This window comes from Cetorhinus maximus, chromosome 31 (assembly GCF_964194155.1).
Source record: "Cetorhinus maximus chromosome 31, sCetMax3.hap1.1, whole genome shotgun sequence".
In the NCBI taxonomy this organism is placed as follows: Eukaryota; Metazoa; Chordata; class Chondrichthyes; order Lamniformes; family Cetorhinidae; genus Cetorhinus; species Cetorhinus maximus.
In genome coordinates, this window is record NC_135909.1 from 20,402,910 (window position 1) to 20,426,313 (window position 23,404).

At 45.0% G+C, this 23,404-nt stretch overlaps 1 protein-coding gene and 5 non-coding genes across 6 annotated transcripts in view; 2 read left to right on the forward strand and 4 right to left on the reverse strand.

Annotated features, from left to right (window-relative positions):
• The window catches only part of LOC144670314 (histone H2B-like), a 1,149,071-nt gene that overhangs the window by 716,730 nt on the left and 408,937 nt on the right, over nucleotides 1–23,404 (reverse strand). The window lies entirely within an intron of this gene.
• Nucleotides 6,961–7,033, reverse strand: trnaf-gaa (transfer RNA phenylalanine (anticodon GAA)). The gene has a single exon. It is a non-coding gene; the product is annotated as a tRNA-Phe (tRNA).
• On the forward strand, nucleotides 9,055–9,136 carry trnas-gcu (transfer RNA serine (anticodon GCU)). Its single transcript has one exon. It is a non-coding gene; the product is annotated as a tRNA-Ser (tRNA).
• trnaf-gaa (transfer RNA phenylalanine (anticodon GAA)) lies at nucleotides 14,038–14,110 on the reverse strand. Its single transcript has one exon. It is a non-coding gene; the product is annotated as a tRNA-Phe (tRNA).
• On the forward strand, nucleotides 16,133–16,214 carry trnas-gcu (transfer RNA serine (anticodon GCU)). Its single transcript has one exon. It is a non-coding gene; the product is annotated as a tRNA-Ser (tRNA).
• Nucleotides 19,184–19,256, reverse strand: trnaf-gaa (transfer RNA phenylalanine (anticodon GAA)). Its single transcript has one exon. It is a non-coding gene; the product is annotated as a tRNA-Phe (tRNA).

The following is a 23,404-nucleotide window of genomic DNA, read 5'->3' on the forward strand; positions in this document are numbered from 1 at the left end:
CACAAAATTCCAACCGTGGCCTAACCAGCGTTTTATAGATTTCCAGCATTATATCCCTGTTTTTGTATTCAATACTTCGTTCAATAAAGGAAAACATTCCGTTACCACCTTGTCCCCCTGTCTTGCCACCTTCAGGGAAATGTGAACATGCACTCCAACGTGTCTCACTTCCGCAACCTGTCTCAATATCCTCCCGTTTATTGAGTGTTCCCTTTCTTTGTCTGCCCTCCCCAAATGCATTACCCCAAACTTTCTGGGATTGAATTCCATTTGCCAATTTTCTGACCACTCAACCAAACCAAGCATGGCATCTTTTAAATCACATTCTGACCTCTTTGCAGCCTTGGTCCAAACATGGAGAAACAGCTGAACTCAAGCCGTGAGGTTCAAGTGTTCACTTAAGTTCAGGGAAACATTTGACCTAGTGCGGGCATCAAGGAACCCCAGCAAAACTGAAAGTTCATGGAAATGAGGTGGGAAACTTTCCACTGGTTGGAGTCGTCCCCGGGGTTTCAAAAACATTCCAAAAGAAAACCAGCAGGAACAGTAATTCGCTTTTGTTTGATACACTATGGGTGACAATGAAAAGATCCTTTGACTGCACTTTGTAGTACAGGTGGCTCGTTGGTCTAGGGGCATGATTCTCGCCTTGCGAATTTCATTCTATTAATGTGCGAGAGGTCCCGGGTTCAATTTCCGGACGAGCCCATCGGACATCTTAATGCAGTAATTTTTTTCGCGCTCGAGGTGGTGGCAGTTCCGGAAATTAGGACCAGGTTTGAACACCCGGGAATTCATTGCAGAAAATGCATCACTAAAAACACGCGTGATGAAAATGAATGTCAAGATTAAAGAACGTTTCTCCGTGCCATGAGACTCTGAATTTATCTCTATGCGTCAAATAAGGCAACTCCCTCCGTGTGGATTCAGGTAGGAGGCTGATTGCACTCGGCTACAATCTTGACTGAAAGGACAAGCGGAGCTGGGAACCCCAGTGTTTCATTACAATTTAGCACATTTTAATGTGTTCCGGTGCTTGCAATGAGCTGGGAGGGGTTTCCTTTTGCAACCAAATGCTTGTAAGTTCCGGTCTTTCAGCGCTGGATTTTCACACTGTGTAGAAACATGTTTGATATCAGGTTGAAGTGTTGAAGTGATTCACATCAGTCGGTTTACAACAGCCCCTGATCTGATGTGATGGGCATTTATGTTAATGGAAGAAACTACATTTCCACCTTTACACATCTGGCCGAATATTCAGGGCCTGTACCAAAGAGGATCATTTATTTCAACAGTTCATGAATGCAAAAAGTATTGAAGGGGGTTTAATTTGTGCCGAGCTGGCCGAGAGGTTAAGGTGATGGAATATAAATCCATTGTTTTTTGCACGTTAAGGTTCGAATCCCACCTTGGTCGTTGTTTCATCAACTGTTTCTTCCTTGGTGCGGGGATTTTGCAGAAGGTCTGCCTGGAATCACTGATGTGATCCTCCAACCCAAGTTCTGAGGCCAGATTGCATAGAGTTTTCTTCTAAGATCTTGATTGCGATTTTATTGTTAACAATAAATTGGGGATCCGATTTAGAGTCCATTCGACTTAATATTTCGATCTCTCTCTAAGGGGAGTAAGTGGAGCAGTGGAAATATTCCGGGGATTTGGCTTCATTTCCCACCATGGCTCCTGGTGGAAATTAAACTCAATAATTAAAACCTGCAATTAAACGCTAATCCCAGTGATGGTTCACTGATGTCTTCCCTGGCCGGACCTACATATGAGTTTGATTCCTAACTGCCCGCTGAGAAATCCACGGAGATCAAGTACAATTTGGGATGTGTAACAAAGACTGGCCTTGCGAGCGACGCTCACATCCCATGAAATATTGTTTTCACTATTTGAAATACAAGCGTTAGGCCACCCCTCAGCCTTGTTATTACAAGAGAATAAAGATCCAAACTGTCAATCCTTTCGTCCTTGTATACCACGCATTGCATTTTTTTGTTATTTATTCTTCTTCTGTGGGCTGTGGGCGTCAATTGCACGGCCAGAACTTCCTGCCCTTCCCTAATCTCCCTCGAACTGGATGGCTTGCTCAGTAATTTCCGAGGGCAGATAAGAGTCAACCATATTCCCATGTGCATGGAGTCACATGTAAACCAGACCAGGTCAGGACGGCAGAATGTTTCCTCTTAAGTGCATTGATGAACCAGATGGGTTTTTATTTAGTACAATCGACGATTGTTTCATGGCCGTCATTACAGAGACCAGCTTTCAATTCAAGAATCATGAAATAATTGAATTTAAATTCCCCGAGCTGCCACGGTGGGATTTGAACACTTGCCCCTAGAGATGAGCCTGGGCCTCTGGATTCCGAGACCAGTGACATCATCTTTCATCCCTGGAAACAACAACTGAACATTCAGCGAATCATTCAGCCGCTTGATGAGGAAATTGGAATTCCCTCCGCAGCATTTTATTAAACTGATTGATTCAAAGCCTTTTGTTCCATTGGAAATATCAATATTTTCTCGACATTAGTCAGATATTGTGGATTTCTTAGTAACGGAACAAAATCCAAAGATGAGTGAGGAATGAATGCACAAAGTAACAAGGAAATACATTCTGAGAAAGTGCTCCGCATTGTTTGGAAGAAAGAGCAGAACTTGCAGCTGACGAGTGGGAACCTGGTTTATTGGACGTTCCACCAGATTTCTGTATGAAGCAACGGGACAGGACACGAAACTGCTATCTTCTGATTACATCATAATGTGCATTGAAGTTAGACGCCCGATCCTTTAGGACCAGGCTACCAGTCCTTCCAGCCAGATAATGCCTTGTCCATAAAAACTGTGCTGCATTTATGTCTCTTGGATTTTTGAATGTTCCACTGATTCCCATACCCTTGGCCTAGGGATCTCAGATTGATTTTGGGTCATGAAGTCAGTTCCTATTGTCCGCACCTCTCCTCAAAATGTCCCTGCAATTTTTTTGTCCTCTCTAAATCTTGGCCCGTTGACCTTCACTCAATCGCTGCTAAATTCCTGGAAAAAAAAAATCCCACCTTCTCCAGAACAAAAACATATTCATTCTCCTAAATAAGTCCCATCAGTGACTTACGGCGATAGTTGATAACACTTGGGGTCTCGTCCAAGATTTGAATACGGCACCTCTCGCAGAATATCTCAATAAGAATGACTAAGCGAGAATCATACCCATCCCACAGCCTCTTCATCTTCTTCTTCTTAGGCAATAACTCGTCATTGAAAATGGCTTTTTTTCCACGCCGACGTTGCGGTTTCTGAGGAGCCTAAAAAGTCCAATGCTGGCTCCGCACACTCTGCCACAGGTTGGGGCAGGTAGTGTTTGAGGAGGCGGGTGGGTGGGATGCTCGGATTTTGCTCCGCTCCTTCCGCTGTTTGCGCTTGGCCTCCACCTGGGCCTGTCGGAGACGTTCCAAATGGTTGGCACCTTCGCGGATGTTTCTTCTCCAGTTTGGGCGTTTCGAGCAAGAGATTCCCACAAATCGGTGGGAATGTTGCATTTTATCAGGGAGGCTTTGAGGACGCCCCTGAAACGTTTCCTCTGCCCTCCTGGTAGCCGCTTGCCGTGACGAAGCGGGCATCTAGTTCCATTCACATCCAAAGCCAGTCAACTATCCTTTCACACCGCGAGAGTAACAGAGCAAATGTAAGAATTACACGTGGGCGGTGAAACAGAGTTCGTGTTGTAGGTAAGTGACTTTTCACCTGAACTGGAGAGGTAAATATTTTGTGATAGGGGTTAAGCCAGTGAAAGGGAAGCGGGAAAAAAGCAAAAACGACGCCCTGGAAAATCTTGGAAATCGGGAGAGATAAAATCACAACAGAGTTTGTGCTGCATCGCCAGAGAGAGGGAAACATCAGCTCCGAGAGTTAAACAGCACAGAATGAGGGCACTCGGCTCCGTATGCGGAACAATAAAGAGAAAAAAATATGTAACTGGTGGACGTTTTAAATCGCGGATTGATGAACAACTGCCGAAGCTCAAACCCACATCTGCGAACAGAAGGGAATCAGAATGTTGGCAGTTTTTACAGAGCGATATTGTTGAGCTGAATGTTCACACTGGAACGCTGTAAAGTTCCTCATTGAAGAATGAGCCGCTGTTCGTCGAGAGAACCTTGAGCTTCATCGGAACATTGCAGGAGTCCGAGAACCGAGTGATCAGGGTGAGAGCCAGGTCGCCAGTCATTTCGTTTCACCAGCTTGACTGTGTGGATGAGTTGGTTGGACTTTCTGTTAATTTACCGCACATTCTTGGCTATCAGTTCTGTCGCCGGAAAAAGCCACATCAACACTTTCTGTCAAAAGTAACCCCATCCCAACCCTGACTGCCCTGAGAAACTGTCACTTAGACATGTGATGACCAGCTATTGAAGCGAGCGCTGCCTAACATCCCTGACCGTTAATTCCCCCTGAGCTGCTTTACTAAATATACTAAAATTACGAATTTAAAGTGACTTTCTGCAACTCCTATAATACAGCAAAAATATGGTCAGTAATATCAAGATGTAACCCTCCCGCCGCACCCACCAACATCCGCCCCCACAACACGCCTCTCCCCTCACAACAGCCCCCCAACCACCAGCCCCGCCCCCCAACACCCCCCGCAACCCCCTCCCCATCCCGCCCCAACGCCACACCCAGTTCTTTCAGACTGAATATGTTTTCAAACAAGATTGCAACTCCATGTGGAAATCAGGCTGTGAGCATTTTGACCCGAGTGGGCTCTGTACAAAGTGGGTCACATGGTTTTTATGGCTCTGACAAAAAACATGCCTGGATGACTAAGTTTTAAAAAGTGGGCTTGATTTGACTTTGAGAAGAGAAGGGCCAACTGCTTGGGCAGGAAGACCTTTTGGGCCTTTTGCACTCCAGAGCCAGTCCACAGCCGGAAGTTAATATTAACTGCTCCTGAGATGCTCGACACACTGGGATACAGTACGCTCGATTATTCCATGATACCGCCCGAAAAGCAGTGCCAGAATCATTGATGTTGTCATCGATCAGTGCTGGGGAAGCGACTGGAGAACACTGACCCCATCTCAGGGACTGCACACTCTGCCCTTTGCCTTGATCTATTGACACTTAACGTTTGGCAAAATTCCCCCTTTTCTGAAAAAGAATCATAAGGACTCGAAACGTTGACTCTGTTTTTTTTCACCCCACAGATGCTGTTAGACCTGCTGAATCATTCCAGCATTTTCTGTTTTTGTTTCAGATTTCCAGCATCAGCAGTATTTTGCTTTAATTTCCCCTTTTTCTATTTTTTATGTCATGGTTTTCCATTATGTCTATGTGTGTGTGTTTGTGAGAGAGAGCGTGTGTGTGTGTGTTTGTGAGAGAGAGCGTGTGTGTGTGTTTGTGAGAGAGAGCGTGTGTGTGTGTGTGTGTGTGTTTGTGAGAGAGAGCGTGTGTGTGTGTTTGTGAGAGAGAGCGTGTGTGTGTGTGTGTGTGTGTGTTTGTGAGAGAGAGCGTGTGTGTCTGTGTGTTTGTGAGAGAGAGCGTGTGTGTGTGTTTGTGAGAGAGAGCGTGTGTGTGTGTGTGTGTGTGTGTTTGTGAGAGAGAGCGTGTGTGTGTGTGTGTGTTTGTGAGAGAGAGCGTGTGTGTGTGTGTGTTTGTGAGAGAGAGCGTGTGTGTGTGTGTGTTTGTGAGAGAGAGCGTGTGTGTGTGTTTGTGAGAGAGAGCGTGTGTGTGTTTGTGAGAGAGAGCGTGTGTGTGTGTGTGTGTGTGTGTGTGTTTGTGAGAGAGAGCGGGTGTGTGTGTGTGTGTGTTTGGGAGAGAGAGCGTGTGTGTGTGTGTGTTTGTGAAAGAGAGCGTGTGTGTGTGTGTGTGTGTTTGTGAGACAGAGCGTGTGTGTGTGTTTGTGAGAGAGAGCGTGCGTGTGTGTTTGCGTGTGTGATTTAAGGTATCTCGAAAGATTAATTCGTATAATTTCATATTCCATACTGCTTTACTTTTCTATTCGGGAAGAGCTTTTTTTTTAACAATAAACTGATCAATTTGTTGCTTTTCTAAAGAATCCACGATAAAGTCTGTTTTAATGCAGGTAACAGTGGTGAAGGTAAATAATTGGCCATTTTACTAAGTGAATTGAACATTTAAACTAATGTTGCGATCTGTGGAGTAGTGGGACTAGACCAACGGCGCACTCCTCCCATCCCGCTCGGAACTCAGAAACTTAGCTCCAGGTAACTGTCGATTCCTTCTGCAAAGCAGATGACATAGTGGGCTTCCCACTAAACATGCAGAAAACTGAGATCCGGTTCCAATATTCCTGATTGAGGAACACCACCAGAAACTGCTGCACACAAAGTGCTTACTGAAGGGTCAAATTATTTTGTTTCAGTGAGTCATGAAAGTATCTTTGGAGCAGGTTAAGTAGCATTTCCTGTGTTTCAATGAGAAATTCTGATATGAATTTAAAAGGAAAGGGTAAATATTTGTAATACTCACTGGGCCCGTCCGCCACCTGACTGAGGCGAGCTCACTTCCCAATTTCATCACTGAGAGATACAGACAGGAAGAAAGAATAATAAACGGGATGGAAACAATGGATGAATTGGATTCCAATTACTCTCCTCTGGTTAATGTTGACAAAAGCACCATTGAAATTGATCAACAGATGGATTTTTCAGGATTTGCATTCCCAATGACTGATCGAGGAATCAGAAGCTCGAAACAGATGAGAGTTGCATAGTTGTTAGCATAGTTTAATGGGAGCTGAGTTGACCAGCGCTTGTTCACATGTTTTTAAAGAAAAGTTAAACAGATCTTTATTCCAATAACATGGACCCGCGAGCATAGAGCTGCACAGGTGCAAGGGAGGAGGGCAAGTGTCCCCTCCCCTCAGAAATGGGTCTCCCAAAAACAATTGGCACCTTCACCCGCAGGAGACGCTCAGGCGAGTATACTAGCCGCTCGTTGCCGAAACCCGGGATTGAACCAGGGACCTTTAGATCTTCAGTCTAACGCTCTCCCAACTGAGCTATTTCGGCTGACGAAAGTTCCGTTTTTCGAGCCAGAATTGATGCAGGGACGTAAGGATACGAGTTTTACAGTCACCGACAGCCATTCGCTTATATTAGAGAACATGATCGCATAATGACAAAGGACAGCCATCACCTCTTTTAAGCTCCCTCCAAATTTCGATTATTACTTTGCAAAGCCGAACGAAACATCAGTTCATTGCCAATCTTCGGCCAATCGCTACACAGGGATGTCTGACAAACAGCCTTCTTCATCCTTTGAATGAATAGTTTCCTGACGTCACTGTTAAATGGCTTAAACCTAATTTTAAGGTTCTATCCTTTGTTCTGTATTCCCCCACCAGAGGAAATGGTTTCTCCGCATTAAAACCTATTAATCATCTCAATTACCTCAACCAGATAGCGCCTACACCTTCTCAACTCACGGGTATGTAAGCGTCACAGCGGGAGCACATCTAACTGCAGATCAGAAAACTGTGTATCGCACATGGTTATGGCTACTTTTGCCCCAAATCTGTATCTGAATGAATGGAACCCGCTTGTGATAAACACTGTCGCCTTTCACTGTTCAGCTGATGAGTTTCATAGAGCCACGTATGTGATTCCCTCAGTTCTGCTTTTCGACAAAAAGCTGGGGAAATGCAACACAGATGTCAGTCTTCAGCCAGCTCCACTCACTCCAAGTGAAATCCAGAAATGGCTGAAGGCACGGGTAACTGCAAAGGCTTTGGGCCCTGACACCATTCCTGCAGCAGTACTGAAAACCTGTGCTCCAGAAATAGCCTCGCCCCTCGCCAAGTTGTTCCAGTGCAGCTACAAGACTGGCATCTTCCCGGCAACGTGGGAAATTACTCAGGGCTGTCTTGTGCACAAAAAAAAAGGAAGATCCAACCGGGAAAAACCGCCCCATCCGTCTACTCTCGTTTATTAAGGTGAGGAAAAATGTCTTCGAGATTGCGATCAAGTGACCCTTATTCAGCAATAACCCTCTCACTGAAGCTCAGTTTGTTTTCTGCCAGGGTCACTCAGCTCCTGACCTCATTGCAGCCTTGGTCCAAACATGGAGAAAGCAGCTGAACTCAAGACGCGAGGTGCAAGTGACTGCACTTGAGTTCAAAGAAGCATTTGACTTAATGTGGCATCAAGGAATCCCAGCAAAACTGAAGTCAAAGGAAATAAGGCGGGAAACTCTCCACTGGTTGGAGTCGTCCCCGGGGTTTCTAAAACATTGGAAAATATTTCCAGCATGAACTGTAATTCGCTTTTGTTTGATGCACTTTGTGTGAAAATGAAAGGATTCTTTGACTGCATTTTGTTATGCCGGTGGCTTGTTGGTCGCTTTGGGTGTTCAATTGATTTATTATGCGACAGGTCCCGGGTTCAATTCCCGGACGAGCCCATCTTAATGCAGCATTTTCTTTCGCGCTCGAGGTGGTGGCAGTTCCGGAAATAAGGACAAGGTTTGAACACCCGGGAAGTCATTGCAGGGAATGCATCACTTCAACACACGTGATATAAATGAATGCCAAGTTTAAAGAGCGTTTCTCCGTGCCATGAGACTCTGAATTTATTCTAAAGCATCAAATGAGTGAACTGTCTATTTGTGGATTCACTTTTGGGAGGCTGATTGCACTCAGTTTCAATCTTGACTGAAAGGACAAGCAGAGCTGGGAACCCCAGTGTTTCATTTTAATTTACCACATTTTAGCTGTGTTTCGGTGCTTGCAGTGAGCTGGGAGGGGTTTCTTTTTGCTACTAAATGCTTGTATGTTCCGGTCTTTCCGCGGTGGGTTTTTACACTGTGTAGAAACATGTTGGATATTAGGGTGAAGTGTTGAAGTGATTCACATCAGTCGGTTTACAACAGTCCCGAATCTGATGTGATGGGCATTTATTTCACTGACATAAAATACATTTCCATCTTTACACAACTGGCCGAATATTCAGGGCCTGTACCAAAGAGGATCATTTATTTCAACGGTTCATGGATGCAAAAAGTATAGAAGGGGGTTTAAGAATCGGTATTCTGCGACGAGGTGGCCGAGTGGTTAAGGCGATGGACTGCTAATCCATTGTGCTTTGCACGCGTGGGTTCGAATCCCACCTTCGTCGTTACTTTATCAACTGTTTCCGCCTTATTGCGGTGATTTTGCAGAAGCTCTGCCTGGAATCACTGATGTGATTCTCCAACCCAAGTTATGAGGCCAGCTTGCTTCGACTTTTCTTGTAAGATCTTGGATTCGATACTTTTGTTCACAATAACATGGGGATCCGACTTAGAGTCCATTCGACATGATATTTCCATCTCTCTCTAGGGAGAAACATTGGAGCAGTGGAAATATTCCAGGGACTTGTGTTCATTTCCCACCATAGTTGCTGATGGAAATTAAACTCAATAATTAAAACCTGCAATTAAACGTTAATCTCAGTGGTGGTTCATTGATGTCTTCCCTGGCCTGGTCTACATATGAGTTTGATTCCTAACTGCTCGCTGTAAAAGCCACTGAGTTCAAGGACAGTTTGGGATGTGTAACAAAGACTGGCCTTGAGAGCGACGCTCACATCCCCTGAAATAATGTTTTAAAAGGGTGAATGCGCACCTCACTGATTGGATCTTCCATCAGCCCCTGTAATGGACAGACGTGTTGAATAATAAAGCGCTTTGTGATGTCAAGAAAAAGATCAATTCAGAACATCTCAGTGAAACCGAGGCTCAAACCCACATCTGCGAACAGAAGGGAATCAGAATGTTGGCAGTTTTTACAGAGCGATATTGTTGAGCTGAATGTTCACACTGGAACGCTGTAAAGTTCCTCATTGAAGGATGAGGCGCTGCTCCTCGAGCGAACCTTGAGCTTCATTGGAACATTGCAGGAGTCCGAGAACCGAGTGATCAGGGTGAGAGCCAGGTCGCCAGTCATTTCGTTTCACCAGCTTGACTGTGTGGATGAGTTGGTTGGACTTTCTGTTAATTTACCGCACATTCTTGGCTATCAGCTCTGATGCAGGAAAATGCCACTTCAACACTTTCTGTCAATAGTAACCCCATCCCCACACTTAATGCCCTGAGAAACTGCCACTTGGACATGTGATGACCAGCAATTGAAGTGAGCGCTGACTAACTTCCCTGACCGTTAATTGCCCCTGAGCTTCTTTAGTAAGTCGAATTAAAGCTGACTTTCTGCAACTCCTATAACACAGCTAAAATATGGTCAAGCAATATAAAGCTGTCACCCTCCCACCCACCCACCCCCGTCCCCCCACTCCCCGGCCGTACAGCCACCGTACAGCTCTGCTAGTCTGTATGTTCTTTCAGGCAAAACTTCAACTCCATGTTGAAATCAGGCTGTGAACATTTTGACCCAATTGGGCTGTGTACAAAGGGAGGTCACTTGGTTTTCATGGCTCTGAATGAAAACATACCTGGAAAACTGTGTTTTCAAAAGTGGGATTTTTTTTCCTTCGAGAAGAGAAGGTCCAACTGCTTGATGTTGTCACGGATCAGTGCTGGGGAGCGACTGTGGAACCCTGACCCCATCTCAAGGCCTGCACACCCTGACCTTTGCCTTGATCCATTGGATTTTAACGTTTGGCAAAATTCCCCTCTTTCTAAAGAAGGGTCATAAGGACGCGAAACATTGACTCTGTATTTATTTCTCCCCACAGATGCTGTTAGTCCAGCTGATAATTTCCAGCATTTTCTGTTTCTGTTTTTGATTTTCAAGATCCTCATCATTTTGCTTTAATTTCCCCTATTTCTCTTTTTAATATCATGGTTTTCTATTATGAGCGCGTGTAAGTAAGTGTGCGTGTGTTTGTGAGAGAGGGAGAGCGTGTGTGTGTATGTGTGTGTGTGTGTGTATGTGTGTATGTATGTGACTTTTTATCTCGAAAGATTAATTCGCATAATTTCAGATCCATACTCTATGTTCATAAGCTTTACTTTTCTATTCGAAAATACCTTTTCTTATAATAAACAAACAAATTTATTGTTCATCGAAATAATCCACTTTAAAATCTCTTTTATTTTCGGGAACAAAGGTGAAGGTTTATAATTGACGATTTTGGAAAGTCAATTGAACATTTCAACCAATGTTGTGACCTGTGGAGCAGTGGGACTAGACCAAGGGCACACTCCTCCCATCCCGCTCCTAACAGGGTGCTCACTCCGAAACTTAACTCCAACTTGCTTCGACTTTTCTTTTAAGGTCTTGGATTCGATACCTTTGTTCACAATAATATGGGGATCCGACTTCGAGTTCATTCGACATGATATTTCGATCTCCCTCTATGGTCAAACATTGGAGCAGTGGAAATATTCCGGGGACGTGGGTTCATTTTCCACCATAGGTTGCTGATGGAAATTAAACTCAATAATTAAACCTGCAATTAAACGCTAAGGTCAGTGGTGGTTCACTGATGTCTTCCCACTGATGTCTGGCCTACATATGAGTTTGATTCCTAACTGCCCGCTGAGAAAGCCATTGATTTCAAGGACAGTTTGAGATGTATTACAGAGACTGGCCTTGCGAACGACGCTCACAACCCCTGAAATAATGTTTTAAAAGGGTGAATGCGCACCTCACTGATTGGATCTTCCATCAGCCCCTGTAATGGTCAGACGTGTTGGATAATAAAGTGCTTTGTGACGTCAGGGGAAAGATCAATTCAGAACATCTCAGTGAAACCGAGGCTCAAACCCACATCTGCGAACAGAAGGGAATCAGAATGTTAGCAGTTTTTACAGAGCGATATTGTTGAGCTGAATGTTTACACTGGAAGGCTGTAAAGTTCCTAATTGAAGGATGAGCCACTGTTCCTCGAGCGAACCGTGAGCTTCATTGGAACATTACAGGAGTCCGAGAACCGAGTGATCAGGGTGAGAGCCAGGTCGCCAGTCATTTCGTTTCATCAGCTTGACTGTGTGGATGAGTTGTTGGACTTTCTGTTAATTTACTGCACATTCTTGGCTATCAGTTCTGTCGCAGGAAAATGCCACTTCAACACTTTCTGTCAAAAGTAACCCCATCCCAACTCTTAATGCCCTGAGAAACTGCCATTTAGACATGTGATGACCAGTAATTGAAGTGAGCGCTGCCTAACTTCCCTGACCGTTAATTCCCCCTGAGCTTCTTTGCTGAGTCGAATTAAAGCTGACTTTCTGCAACTCCTATAACACAGCTAAAATATGGTCAAGTAATATGAATCTGTAACCTTCCCGCCTAACCTACCATCATCTGCCCCACAACACGTCCCTCCTCTCAGTGCACCACCCCAACTACAACCACCCTCGCCATCCCCCTCCCCTCCACACCAATCCCCCCCACACCCCCTTCCACCCCGTCCCCACAGCCACCCCCAACTCTGCCAGTCTGAATGTTCTTTCAGACAAGCCTACAATTCCATGTTCAAATCAGGCTGTGAACAATTTGATCCAATTGGGCTGTGTACAAAGGGGGTCACATGGATTTCATGGTTCTGAAGGAAAACATGCCCGGGAGACTGTCTTTTAAAAAATGGGCTTTTTTTTTTCCTTTGAGAAGAGAAGGACCAACTGCTTGATGTTGTCACGGATCAGTGCTGGGGGAGTTACTGTGGAACACTGACCCCATCTCAAGGACTGCAGACCCTGACCTTTGCCTTGATCCAATGACGTTTAATGTTTGGCAAAATTACCCCCTTTCTAGAGAAGCGTCATAAAGACTCGAAACGTTGACTCTGTATTTATTTCTCCCCACAGATGCTGTTAGACCAGCTGGTTTTCTCCAGCATTTTCTGTTTTTGTTTCTGATTTCCAACATCCCAATCATTATGCTTTAATTTCCCCTAGTTCTCTTTTTACTATCATGGTTTCCTATTATGGGTGCGTGTATGTATGTGTGTGTGTGTGTGTGTTTGTGAGAGAGGGAGAGCGTGTTTCTGTTTGTATGTGTGTGTTGGTTCCTATGATGGTTGCGTGTGTGTATGTGTGTGTGTGTGTGTGTGTTTGTGAGAGAGGGAGAGCGTGTGTCTGTGTGACTTCAGATCCATACTGTATGTTCATAAGCTTTACATGTCTATTCGAAAATACCTTTTTTTATAATAAACAATTAAATGTATTGTTCATCGAAATAATCCACTTTAAAACCTCTTTTATTCTCGGGAACAGTGGTGAAGGTAAATAATTGGCCATTTTGGTGAGTGAGTTGAACATCTGAGCCAATGTTGTGTCCTGTGGAGCAGTGGGACTAGACCAACGGCGCACTCCTCCCATCCCGCTCGTAACAGGGCGCTCACTCAGAAACTTAACTCCAGGTCACTGTCGACTCCTTCTGTAAAGCAGATGACATATTGGGCTTCCCACTAAACATGCAGAAAACTAAGATCCGATTCCAATATCCGTGACTGAGGAAGACCCCCAGAAACGGCTGCACACAAAGAGCTTACTGAAAGGTCACATTATGTTGTTTCAGTGAGTCATAGAAGTGCCCTTGGAGCAGGTTAAGCAGCATTTTCCGTGTTTCAATGAGAAATTCTGATCTGAATTTAAAAGGAAAGGGTAAATATTTGTAATACTCATGAGATCCGTCCGTCGCATGACTGAGGCGAGCTCATTTCTCGACCTAATCACTGAGAGGCACAGACACAAAGAAATATTAATAAACGGGAGGGAAACAATGGATTAATTGAATTCCAATTACGGTCCCCTGGTTAACGTTAAAAAAGCACCATTGCAATAGATCAACAGACGGATTTTCAGGAATTTAAAATTCCAATGACTGATCGAGGAACCAGAAGCTGGGAACATATGAGCGTTGCACGGTTGTTAGCATAGTTTATATGGGTGCTGAGTTGACCAGTGCTTTTTCAAGAATGGTTAAACCGAGCTTTATTCCAGTAAGGTGGACCAGCGGGCACAGAGGTGTCCGTGTGCGTTGGAGGAGACCCCTCCCCTCAAAAGCGGGACTGAGTCTTCCCAAAAAACGCTGGCACAATCAGCTAGCGACGCTCAGGGGAAAAGGCTTACAACATGCTGCCGAAACCCCGGATCGGACCAGGGACCTTTAGATCTTCAGTCTAACGCTCTCCCAACTAAGCTATTTCGGCTGACAGAAGCGCGTTCTTCGAGCCAGAATTAAACCAGAGACCTAAGGATGTTAGTTTTACAGGCACCTGCAGTCCTCCGCTTATATTAGAGAACATGATCGTATAATGACAAAGGACAGCCAACATCTCGTTTCAGTTCCCTCCAGTTTTCCAGTTTTTCTTGATGAAGAGGGGGTGCAAAGCCCAACGAAGCATCAGTTCATTGCCATAAACTCTCGGCAAATCGCTACACAGGGATTGTCCGACAAACAGCTTTCTTCATCCTTTGAGTGAATTGCTCCCTATTAAATGGCTTCGCTCTAAATTTAAGGTTGTATACGTTTGTTCTGCACTCCCTCGCCAGAGGAAATCGTTTCTCCGCATTAAAACCTATTAATCATCTCAATTACCTCAACCAGATAGCGCCTACACTTTCCCAACACACGAGCATGTAAGCGTCACAGCGGGAGCACATCTAACTGCAGATCAGAAAAATTTGTGTGTCGCACTTGGTCATGGCTAGTTTTAAACCAAATCTGTATCTGAATTAATGGAACCCGCTTGTGATAAACACTGTCGCCTTTCACTGCAGCTGATCAGTTTCATAGAGCCACGTATGTGATTTCCTCAGTTCTGCTTTTGTACAAAGCCGGGGAAATGCAACACAGATGTTAGTCTTCAGCCAGCTCCATTCACTCCAAGTGAAATCAAGAAATGGCTGAAGGCACGGGTAACTGCAAAGGCTTTGGTCCCCGATACCAATCCTGCAGCAGTATTGAAAACCTGTGCTCCAGAAATAGCCTCGCACCTCGCCAAGTTGTTCCAGTGCAGGTACAGGACTGGCATCTACCCGGAAATGTGTGAAATTGCTCAGGTCTGTCTTGTCCACAAAAAAAACAGGAAAATCCAACCGGAAAAACCCGCCCCATCAGCCTACTCTAGTTGAATAAGAAGGTGAGGGAAAATGTCTTCGTCAGTGCGATCAAATGACCCTTACTCAGCAATAACCCGCTCACTGAAACTCAGTTTGTCTCCAGCCAGGGTCACTTAGCTCCTGACCTCATTGCAGCCTTGCTCCAAACATGAAGAAAACAGCTGAACTCAAGAAGTGAGGTGCAAGTGACTGCACTTGAGTTCAAAGAAGCATTTGAACTAATGGGGCATCAAGGAACCCCAGCAATACTGAAGTCATAAGAAGTAAGGCGGGAAACTCTCCACTGGTTGGAGTCGTCCCGGGGTTTCTAAAACATTCGAAAAGATTTCCAGCATGAACTGTAATTCGCTTATGATTGATGCACTTTGTGTCACAATGGAACGATTCCTTGGTTGGTTTGTGTTATGTCGTTAGCTTGTTTGTCGCTTTGGGCTTTCTCGTGAATTCATATGCGTCAGGTCCCGGGTTCAATTCCCGGACGAGCCCATCTTAATGCAGCATTTTCTTTTCGCGCTCGAGGTGGTGGCGGTTCCGGAAATCAGGACCAGATTTGAACACCCGGGAAGTCATTGCAGGGAATGCATCGCTTTAACACTCGTGATAAAAATGAATGTCAAGTTTAAAGAACGTTTCTCCGTGCCATGAGTCTCTAAATTTATCCTAATAAATCAAATAAGGGAGCTGTCCACTTGTGGATACACGTGGGAGGCTGATTGCACTCGGTTTCAATCTTGACTGAAAGGACAAGCAGAGCTGGGAATCCCAGTGTTCCATTTTAATTTACCACATTTTAGCTGTGTTCCGGTGCCCGCAGTGAGCTGGGAGGGGTTTCCTTTTGCTACCAAATGCTTGTATGTTGAAGTCTTTCCGCGGTGGGTTTTCACACTGTATAGAAACATGTTAGGTTAAAGTCTTGAAGCGATTCATGTCAGTCGGTTTACAACAGTCCTTGATCTGATGTGATGCACATTTATTTTAATAACATAAACTATGTTTCCATTTTTACACATCTGGCCGAATATTCAGGGCCTGTACCAAAGAAGATCATTTATTTCAACGGTTCATGGATGCAAAAAGTATAGAAGGGGGTTTAAGAATCGGCAATTCGTGACGAGGTAGCCGAGAGGTTCAGGCGATGGACTGCTAATCCATTGTGTTTGGCACGCGTGGGTCCGAATCCCACCTTCGTCGTTACTTTATCAACTGTTTCCGTCTTATTGCGGTGATTTTGCAGAAGCTCTGCCTGGAATCACTGATGTGATTCTCCAACCCAAGTTATGAGGCCAGCTTGCTTCGACTTTTCTTGTAAGATCTTGGATTCGATACTTTTGTTCACAATAACATTGGGATCCGACTTAGTGTCCTTTCGACATGTTATTTCCATCTCTCTCTCAGAGGAAACATTGGAGCAGTGGAAATATTCCGGGGACTTGTGTTCATTTCCCACCATAGTTGCTGATGGAAATTAAACTCAATAATTAAAACCTGCAAATAAACACTAATCTCAGTGGTGGTTCACCGATGTCTTCCCTGGTCTGGCCTAGGAATCAGTTTGATTCCTAACTGCCCGCTGAGAAAGCCACTGAGTTCAAGGACAGTTTGGGATGTATAACAAAGACTGGCCTTGAGAGCGACGCTCACATCCCCTGAAATAATGTTTTAAAAGGGTGAATGCGCACCTCACTGATTGGATCTTCCATCAGCCCCTGTAATGGACAGACGTGTTGAATAATAAAGCGCTTTGTGACGTCAAGAAAAAGATCAATTTCAGTGAAACCGAGACTCAAACCCACATCTGCGAACAGAAGGAAATCAGAATGTTGGCAGTTTTTACAGAGCGATATTGTTGAGCTGAATGTTCACACTGGAACGCTGTAAAGTTCCTCATTGAAGGATGAGCCGCTGCTCCTCGAGCGAACCTTGAGCTTCATTGGAACATTGCAGGAGTCCGAGAACCGAGTGATCAGGGTGAGAGCCAGGTCGCCAGTCATTTCGTTTCACCAGCTTGACTGTGTGGATGAGTTGGTTGGACTTTCTGTTAATTTACCGCACATTCTTGGCTATCAGTTCTGTCGCCGGAAAAAGCCACATCAACACTTTCTGTCAAAAGTAACCCCATCCCAACTCTTACTGCCCTGAGAAACTGTCACTTAGACATGTGATGACCAGCAATTGAAGTGAGCGCTGCCTAACTTCCCTGACCGTTAATTCCCCCTGATCTTTTTTGCTAAGTCGAATTAAAGCTGAGTTTCTGCAACTCCTATAACACAGCTAAAATATGGTCAAGTAACATGAAGCTGTAACCCTTCCGTCCAACCCACCATCATCTGCCCCACCACACGCCCCTCCTCTCACTGCATCACCCAAATGCCACCATCCTCGCACCCCCCGCCCCCCCCAGCACCACCTCCCCCACCCCTCCCCCGCCCCCCTTCCCCCGGACCCACAGCCACCCCCAACTCTGCCAATCTGAATGTTCTTTCAGACAAGCCTACATGTTAAAATCAGGCTGTGAACATTTTGACCCGATAGGGCTGTGTACACAGGGGGTCACATGGATTTCATGGTTCTGAAGGAAAACATACCTGGAAGACTGTGTGGGCTTTTTTTCCCTTTGAGAAGAGAAGTGGGCTTTTTTTCCCTTTGAGAAGAGAAGGACCAGCTGCTTGATGTTGTCTCGGATCAGTGCTGGGGGAGTTACTGTGGAACACTGACCCCATCTCAAGGACTGCACATCCAGTCCTTTGCCTTGATCCATTGACTTTTAATTTTTGGCAAAATTGCTTCCTTACTAAAGAAGGGTCATAAGGGCTCGAAACGTTGACTCTGTATTTACATCTCCCCACAGATGCTGTTAGACCTGCTGATTTTTTGCAGCATTTTCTGTTATTGTTTCTGATTTCCAACATCCCCACCATTTTGCTTTAATTTCCGCTATTTCTCTTTTTACTATCATGATTTCCTATTATGAATGCGTGTGTGTATGTGTGTGTGTGTGTTTGTGAGAGAGGGAGAGCGTATGTGTGTGTATGTATGTGTGCGTGTGTGTGTTTGTGAGAGAGGGAGAGCGTGTGTGTGTGTGTATGTGTGACTTATGGTATCTCGAAAGATTAATTCGCATAACTTCAGATCCATACTGTACGTTCATAAGCTTTACATTTCTATTCGAAAATACCTTTGTTTATATCAAACAGACAAATTTATTGTTTATCGAAATAAGCCATTTAAAACCTCGTTTATTCTCGGGAACAGTGGTGAAAGTAAGTAATTGGCCATTTTGGTGAGTGAGTTGAACATTTGAACCAATGTTGCGACCTGTGGAGTAGTGGGACTAGACCAAGGGCGCACTCCTCCCATCCCGCTCGTAACAGGGTGTTCACTCAGAAACTTAGCTCCAGGTCACTGTCGACTCCTTCTGTAAAGCAGTTGACATATTGGGCTTCCCACTAAACATGCAGAAAACTAAGATCCGATTCCAATATTCGTGACTGAGGGAGACCCCCAGAAACGGCTGCACACAAACAGCTTACTGAAAGGTCAAATTATGTTGTTTCAGTGAGTCATAGAAGTGCCCTTGGAGCAGGTTAAGCAGCATTTCCTGTGTTTCAATGAGAAATTCTGATCTGAATTTAAAAGGAAAGGGTAAATATTTGTAATACTCATGAGATCCGTCCGCCGCATGACTGAGGCGAGCTCATTTCTCGACCTAATCACTGAGAGACACAGACACAAAGAAATATTAATAAACGAGAGGGAAACAATGGATTAATTGAATTCCAATTACAGTCCCCTGGTTAATGTTAAAAAAACAACATTGCAATGGATCAACAGACGGATTTTCAGGAATTTAAATTCCCAATGAGTGATCGAGGAACCAGAAGCTGGGAACATATGAGAGTTGCACGGTTGTTAGCATAGTTTCATGGGAGCTGAGTTGACCAGTGCTTTTTCATATGATTTTTTCAAGAAAGGTTAAAGCGATCTTTATTGCAGTAACGTGGACCAGCGGACACAGAGCTGCCCGCGTGTTTTGGAGGAGGGCAAGTCTCCCCTACCCTCAAAAAGCGGGACTGGGTCTCCCAAAAACTGTTGGCACCATCAGCTCGCGAGCAACACAGGAAAAAGCTGGAGACGCTCAGGCAATAAGATTTGCAATTTGTTGCCGAAACCCGGGATTGAACCAGGGACCTTTAAATCTTCAGTCTAACGCTCTCCTAACTGAGCTATTTCAGCTGACAGCGAATCCTTCTTCGAGCCGGAATTAAACCAGAGACCTAAGGATGCTAATTTTACAGGCACCTACAGTCCTCCGCTTATATTAGAGAACATGATCGCACAATGACAAAGGACAGCCAATACCTCGTTTCAGTTTCCTCCAGTTTTCCAGTTTTTCTTGACAAAGAGCGGGTGCAAAGCCCAACGAAGCATCAGTTCATTGCCATAATCTCTCGGCCAATCGCTACACAGGGATTGACCGACAAACAGCTTTCTTCATCCTTTGAATGAATTATTCCGTGACGTCACTATTAAATGGCTTCACTCTAAGTTTAAGGTAATATCCATTTGTTCTCCACTCCCCCGCCAGAGAAAATCGTTTCTCCGCATTAAAACCTATTAATCATTTCAATTACCTCAACCAGATAACGCCTACAGCTTCTCAACTCACGAGTATATAAGCGTCACAGCGGGAGCACATCTAACTGCAGATCAGAAAAATGTGTGTGCCGCACTTGGCCATGGCTACTTTTGCACCAAATCTGTGTCTGAATTAATGGAACCCGCTTGTGATAAACACTGTCACCTTTCACTGTTTAGCTGATGAGTTTCACAGAGCCACGTATGTGATTCCCTCAGTTCCGCTTTTGCACGAAGTTGGGGAAATGCATCACAGATGTCTTCAGCCAGCTCCATTCACTCCAAGTGAAATCAAGAAATGGCTGAAGACACGGGTAACTGCAAAGGCTGTGGGCCCTGACACCATTCCTGCAGCAGCACTGAAAACCTGTGCTCCAGAAATAGACTCGCCCCACGCCAAGTTGTTCCATTACAGCTACAGGACTGGCATTTACCCGGCCATATGGGAAATTGCTCAGGTCTGTCTTGTCCACAAAAAAAACAGGAAAATCCATGTGAAGTGTACTCCAGAGTCCATAAGTGAAATGGTGTTGCCCTTGGCTCTGCTGCAGAACCAAACAGTCATCAGAACAGATGACAAAAGGCCCTCTAACCAGGCCGTGAATCATCAGCGGTCAACTCCTTTCCCTCCCCATCCAGGGATTTTCCAGTGACACACTGCGACAGGCTGGCCAACACTTTCAGTAAACTGCTGACACTGTCAGCAACCGGCAATGGAGCCTTGCTGAGGCGGTGTGGATACATAGGAGCATGACTCAAATTCTTCTGACTCAATTTAATGGACCCCAGCAGCGAGGTGATATTGATAATTGCTGCCTTGTTACAGCTCATCCCTACCAAATCCGGGGCCTGTTCTGCCACCTTCAGACTGGGTAGAAAAGGCTTGCTCACCAATAGGGGGCCAATCACGTTTGTTAATTCGCCATCTTGTCCTCAGCAATGAGGGTTTCTAGATTTGCATAAGAGTTTATTCCAGCATTGTTGATGAGTGAGTTCAGTCCAGTTGTACCCAGGCTTGCTTGCACTGCCTCCACCGCTTTTTGGATGCTGGCTGAATCTGTAACATCCAGCTCTATCATCTTCACTGCACATTGTTCATCTGCTAACTTCTGCAGCTCCTGGGCTGGGCTCGACTGCCAATAGGTTGCAAAGATCTGAGCCGGTGGACATCCGGAGCTGCTCAGTTGTTTAACGAGTTCCAGCCCGATCTCCTTGTTCGCCCCGGTAATTAGAACAGCCTCAGCCTTCAGTTCTGTTATGATCAGCCTGAACCAGGTGGCGACAGCGCCGCTAAACCCGCGTTAACTCGCGCCAAGAATAGTCATTAAAGCTGAGATCTGCTAACCACCAAAAAAGGGGGAGGTTCTCCCTCCGACAGGGATAGTCAGCGATTTTCCGCCCGGACCCAAAACTTTAACTCTGTCTTTCTCTCCACAGATGTTGTCAGACCTGCTGAGTTTTTCCAGCATTTTTTGCTTTTGTGCCGTGGAACTAATGGTTATATTCGTACAAGATCATGCCCTGGTCCTCCACAACTTCGCACCGCTGTCAGGAGGCCAAGGGACAAGATACCCCGACCCTGTCGAACGGTGAAGAGAAAGTCAATTCCCATCTATCAAGAGCCCGGCATCCCTCAAGGGCGGTCCGGCGGGCGGAAGCTGGTGTCCCTCCCTGATCCTGGAGACTGTTCAGCAGCGGAATCGCCGGTGACGAGGACAAGGAGTCGCTTCGCGGGAACCTAGAGACTTTTCCCCGTTTGTCCGATCCCCAAATTGTTGGGTAAGGACTTACGGAGGCGGCCTCCTCCCAGGTGTGTGAGTAGGTATCATATGTGACATTGACGTTGTGTTTGTTCTTGTTGTTCATTGAGCGCTGTTGTGTGTTTAACGAATAACATATCACGTTCAAATGATGACATGAGTGTAAACGTCTCCAGACATTCGAGCAGCGATCCTGAACCAGCTCCGTTCTTTGTGGTGTGAATTTCTTGCTTGACTGATCCCGCGGAACTCGGCATTGCAGGAATCCCTATCTTGAAGAAGTCTGCTCTTCTCTCCGACAGGATTTCCGCTTGTCCCTTTTGCCTTTTTCACCTTAATTGCTTTCGATTTCCCTCCAAATGTTTGCAGTGGATATTTCACCACATTTCTACTTCCCTTTAGCTCAGAAGAAGAGTCACCCGGACCCAAAACTTTAACTCTATCTTTCTCTCCACAGATGTTGTCAGACCTGCTGAGTTTTTCCAGCATTTTTTGCTTTTGTGCCGTGGAACTAATGGTTATATTCGTACAAGATCATGCCCTGGTCCTCCACATAGCCCTCCCATCTGGCTGTGTTCCATCCTGGACGTCGTATCTCACGTCGCCAAGGGACATAAAGGCTCGGACTGGGCACTCACGTGAGTGTTTCAAATCGCACTGAGTGATAATGAGTTAATCAGACACACACACACACACACACACACCAGCCGGAGATACTGTATGAGGAAATTCAGAAATTCGCTTACAATACCAGAGACTGACAAATACACAATGAATGTCACACTGATTCACAGCACCGGAAGCTGTGAGAACAAATCACTTGTACACGCAGTTCCACTGACAGACTCAGAAAGTGACCCAGTCCCCATACAGTATCGGAAAATGCAAGGTACAGACTGAAATGGCACAGGTATATTGTACCAGTGAATGGCGGATACAGAATGACTCCAAAACTTACTTACATTACCAGAAGCGGGCAGAGAGAGCAAGATCCTTCTACACGTCCAGTTCCACTGACAGGTTAAGAATGTGACCCAGCTGTCTCAGACTTAGAAAATAAGAGATAGAGATGAGAAATATCACAGACGCACTGTACCAGAGAACTAGCGATACAAAATAAATCCAACACTCACCGACAGTTCCACTCGAAACTTTGACTCTGTTTTTTTTCTCTCCACAGATGCTGTTAGACCTGCTGATTTTTTCCAGCATTTTCTATTTTTGTTTCAGATTTCCAGCATCCGCAATATTTTGCTGTAATTTCCCCTATTTATCTTCTTTATGTCATGGTTTTCGATTATGTGTGTGTATGTGTGTGTGTGTGTGTGTGTGTGTGTGACTTATGGTATCTCGAAAGATTCATTCGTATAATTTTATATTCCATACTTTATGTTGATAAGCTTTACATTTCTATTCGAGAAGAGTTTATTTTATAATGAACTAATAAATTTGTTTTTTATCGAAAGAATCCACGTTAAAGACTCCCTTATTCTCGGGAACAGTGGTGAAGGTAAATACTTGGCCATTTTGGTGAGTGAAATGAACATTTAAACTAATGCCGCGAACTATGGAGTAGTGGGACTAGGTCAACGGCTCACTCCGAAACTTAACTCCAGGTCACTGTCGACTACTTCTGCAAAGCATAGGACATATTGGGCTTTCCACTAAACATGCAGAAAACTAAGATCCGGTTCCAATATTCCTGACTGAGGAACACCACCAGAAACTGCTGCACACAAAGGGTTGAGTGAAGGGTCAAATAATATTTTTTCAGTGAGTCAAGGAAGTACTCTTGGAGCAGGTTAAGCAGCATTTCCCGTGTTTCAATGAGAAATTCTGATCTGAATTTAAAAGGAAAGGGTAAATATATGTAATACTCATGAGATCCGTCCGCCACATGACTGAGGCGAGCTCACTCCTCGATCTTATCACTGAGAGATACAGACACGAAGAAAGTATAATAAACGAGAGGGAATCAATGGATTA